Here is a 4,729-nt window from a genome sequence, read left to right on the forward strand (position 1 = left end):
CATTCAGAAGGGCAAACAGGATAGACAAGGGAAGCAGGAGAAGACAAAGAACAGGACAGGAGCCTTCTACAGAGGGCCTCTGAAAGACTCTACTGCTCAGGGTATTAAAGGACATGCTGAGACTCATAGCCAAATTTGGGCATAGTACAGGGAATATTATGGAAGAAGTGGAGATAGAAAGACCTGGAGTGGACAAGAGCTCCACATTGAGACCAACAGAGCAAAAATATCTGGGTTCAGGGGTCCTGCAGAGAATGATGCTCCAACCAAGGATCATGCATGAAGAGGACCTAATACCCCTGCTCAGATGTAGCCCATAGGCAACTGGGTCTCCAAATAGGTTCCCTAATAAGGTAAGCAGAGGGTGTTGGTGACATGAACTCAGTGGTTGGCTCTCTGATCACCTCCTCCTGAAGGAGTGCAGCCTTTCCAGACCACAGAGGAAGACATTGCAGCCAGTCCTGATGAGACCAGATAAGCTAGGCTCATATAGAAGGGGAGTAGGACCTCCCCTATCAGTGGACTAGGGGAGGGTCATAGGGAAAGAAGGGGTGGCTGTGGAATGGGAAGAGATGAGGGAGGGAGCTACAGCCAGGATACAAAGAGAGTAAATTGCAATATAATAATTAAAAAGCAATTTTTGTTGACTTCTAATTTAATGCTAACTATGAAAAAATCCTGGAAACCTCCATTTATTCCTATCATCTGAGACCAATTTCTTTCTCCATAATTTCTTCATGGCATTTTCACCTCTACATTCCTCAGTGTGTAAATTTGAGGAGTGAACGAAAGTGTTCCAATTGAATAAAATATAGCCATTATCTTGTCCATAGGAACTGGTTGCAGGGCATGTGTATATAAATATGCAAGGTCCAAAGAAAAGGATGACCGCAATAATGTGAGAGACACAGATGGATAGGGCTTTCTCCTCCCTTTAGCACCATGGTTTCTTAGGGAATAAAAATTAATGACATAGGAGACCATCAACACGAGTAAACTCACTGTACAAGTGGCTCCGCTGTTGGATACCAGAAGCAGGTTGATCATGTATGGTTGCAAATCACAGAAGTAGTGACCAATCTCATTGGGACCACAGAAGTGTAAACTCCAGGCCAGAAATATCTGAACTAACGAATGCATACAGGATCCCACCCAGGCTATGGTCACCAGCACCCCACAGACCCGGAGGCTCATGGTGGTCATAGAGTGCAGGGGCTTACAGATGGCCACATAGTAGTCAACAGCCATGAGGTTGAGCATAAAGATCTCCAGGCAGCCAAAGAAATTAAATGTATAGACTTGGATTATGCGCTCATTGAAGGAGATCGAGGCCTCTTTCATCAGGGAATCCACAATCGTTCTGGGGAGTATAGTTGTAGAGAAGAAATTGTCAGGCAAGGATAAGTAGAACAGGAAGAAGTACATAGGACTCTCAAGGGTCTGGCTTGTCTTGATGGTAGCAATGATCAGCAAGTTACCCAGTAATGTCCCCTTATAAAAAAAAGCAAAAGTACAACAAATAGGATTTTCTTCCTAAAAGGATCTTGTGTCAAACCAAGTAGAATGAACTCAGTCACATTGTTACTCAGACACATTTTTTTCATTTGATCAGAAGTGTTAAATGTGAAATACTTTTTCTGAAAAAAAAAAAATAAAGGCATTCATTTTAAGGGTTATATGTGATGCTATGGAGCATTTTAAGCAAAAGTAAGTAACCCCCATTAATGATATTATGTCTGTTATTTATTAAATAAGTGGTTCAACACTTCTTCCTGAATTTTAGTGACTATATTCATTGTTAAGCGTACCAAATATGGTTAGGAATGGTTGCCCATAGAACTCTTCAAACAAAAATCCCTGTTATCAGAATTATGGTTAATTTTACAACTCAATGAATATAAGTTACAATATGTGATCTGTGATATTTTTATCATTAACTTTAGTTTCCATAGTCAATTAACAATAAAGCATCTAGTTTATATTTGACTGTCTTAGGGTTTCATGAAACAAATGGGAAGTTGCCTCTCACTACTACACCAGAAGGAATATCATATATTTCTGACATATCATTATGCACATTTTACAAATATGATCATATACATAATATTTCAAAACTACAAAGAATCTTTCACATATCTAGTATAAAAATAAGAAAAATAAACATTTATAACTTTCAGATAATCTTAAAATTTATTGTGATACTTACTACTTGACATATTCAATAGATCAGAATAATGGCTTTTAGTAGCTAGAAATATTGATATTACCACATTTAATTCGTGCTTTTTTGTAATAGAGACACATTTTAGAGCATTCACAGCCCAGTGGTTACATCTGAATATGAAAATAGCAAATATAATTGTTCAATTGTTAGTGTGCATGATGAAAGTTTTTATTCACATGTGTTAGAATCATCTGACAGAGGACTAGAAGATAAATGGAATCCCCAGGAGTTTTTAATCTGAAAACACTGTGTTCTTAGAACAGAGCTGTAACACAAAAACAAAAGGAAGATGTGGTTTTGCAGAAGAGGAAAAGTAAATAGTCAGTAACTGGCTCTTTCTTCAGCGTGTTTCTGCTTCAAAAGTCAACTAATCATTTTTTTTTTCAATGCAGTTTATTCAGGAACCTTGAACAATCCTCGGACCCTGGGGAAAGCCAGCCCACAGCTTAAATAGCCTCTGGGTAGCCAACCCAGGCATGCCACGTGGACAATGCAGATAGGTCCACATACATGGAAGCAAGATCATTTTTAAATATCACTACTTTCAATAAAAAAAAAAATAGCATGGGTTGCTATTATCACGATTTTATTGTTTTTTTTTATTTTTTATTTAACTTTTATTAATTACACTTTATTCCTTTTGTATCCCCCCATAAGCCCCTCCCTCCTTCCCTCCTGATCCCCCCTCCCCCCCTTTCTGCATACATGCCTCTCCCCAAGTCCACTGATAGGGGAGGTTCTCCTCTCCTTCTTTCTGATCTTTTTTGTTGTTGTTGTTGTTGTTCTTCTCAATGCAATTTATTCAGGAACTTTGAACAATCTTCTGACCCTGGGGAAAGCCAGCCCACAGCTTAAAATAGCCTCTGGGTAGCCAACCCCAGCATGCCTCGTGGGCAATGCAGATAGGTCCACATACATGGGAGCAAGCCAGATACTCAGCCTTAGCCAAATATGGAGTTGTTTGTGACAGAGAGCACTCACCATCGGGAAGGTGGAAGGCAGAAACCAGCTCCATCTTTAAGGCGCGGCATTACGCAGCTCTCTACAGTTCCCCCTTTTTGTTTTAGATGCATCAGGCAAGAGTAGAGGTCTGATCTCTGATATTAGAAATAAATTGGGACTTTGTACTGATGTTCATTTAAGTGTCATCCACCCAAAGTGTCATCAGACCCCTCTGATACCTTTTTCTCAGAGGCGGGACCTGGGGCATCAACCCTCATGCAATCAGACATGCTCTTCTCTGGGTGACCCTGAGTGCAGTACTTAGCCTCACATCCTGAGCGTAACATTTTAGCTTTTTATGGTAGCCAACCATGCTTGGAGAGACTGTCCTGCTTCAATGACTGTAAAGGCCTGAATGATCATGGCTGCATTACACTGTTGTGAGACTCTAATTTTGCATATACACCACAGGCAAAACAAGGAGACCAACACCAGAAGGCCTGCTAACGCTCCCATGCCCGCCCATTCCTTCAGATGATTCATGGCTGCAGCAATCCATGATGATAATCCTGTGGCTAGTCCTGCGTCCACTCTGGTAGAATTTGCCGTTAAAGACACAAACTTTTCACAAATTATTTATTGTCCAAATAGTTAGATGTCACGTATAGTCAGTATTAGCTAGAGTGAAGTGAAATCTGTTCATAAGCCACACGAAAGGCCTATGTATCCCACTCACATATTCACTGCATGATGTTGAAAGCTGTTAGTCAAAGTGAGGAATATAACACACATGACAGACACAAAATTATTCTCATAGGCATTTCTCTTTTGGCAAATTTTCTTTTCAGTCATAGGCTTGAGATGTTTTTTGTCTTTCTATAAATAAAAACATCCATGGAGAATTTTCAAAGTTATTCATTGTAGATTCTGTAATCTTTGACGAGAATATTAAGGAGAATTGAGTTGTTGTATTAATTATTCAAACGAGCTTGATGTTTCTTTTTGTTGTTGTTGCATGAGAATCCTCCATGGCATGTTTGTACATGAAAATGGCATGTATTGTGGGCATGGTGGTGGAAAAATGCATTTACCTCAAATCATTTTGGACACTCCTTTGAAAATATAATATTTTAGGTGTTTCTAAGACAAGCTCATTAACCTCAAGCAGATCCACAAATTTTTATATAAAGAATAAAAGTACTGGATTCAATAAAGTAGGTAAAAGTTATAGTTCTTGATCAAACATTTAATCATTATTTTATCTTTATCAATAATAAAAAAACATAATTCTCCCTGGAACTTCTTCAATTTATTGCTGTCATGACCATCTAGACATTTTGAGACTCGGTTTTTTGTTTTTCATTTAAAGCAAATAAATTTTCAATGAGTTTTTTTTCAATAAGGAAAATAATATCTGATTTGTAAAAGGCTTTTCCTCATAGGTTTTGTTGTCCTAATGTACGTTCTTGATGTACTGCAATTATCTGTATAGTTCTTTTGTTTCCTTCTTGAAATAAATATGTACGAAATCTGCCCAAAGTTTGGTTATGAGTCTCAGCATCT

At 38.5% G+C, this 4,729-nt stretch overlaps 1 pseudogene; it reads right to left on the bottom strand.

The window, feature by feature from the left end:
- Positions 1–661: 661 nt before the first annotated feature.
- On the bottom strand, positions 662–1,595 carry LOC110544201 (olfactory receptor 4C16-like; annotated as a pseudogene).
- Between the last annotated feature and the right edge of the window lie 3,134 nt (positions 1,596–4,729).

Source organism: Meriones unguiculatus, chromosome X (genome assembly GCF_030254825.1).
Source record: "Meriones unguiculatus strain TT.TT164.6M chromosome X, Bangor_MerUng_6.1, whole genome shotgun sequence".
Classification (NCBI taxonomy): Eukaryota; Metazoa; Chordata; class Mammalia; order Rodentia; family Muridae; genus Meriones; species Meriones unguiculatus.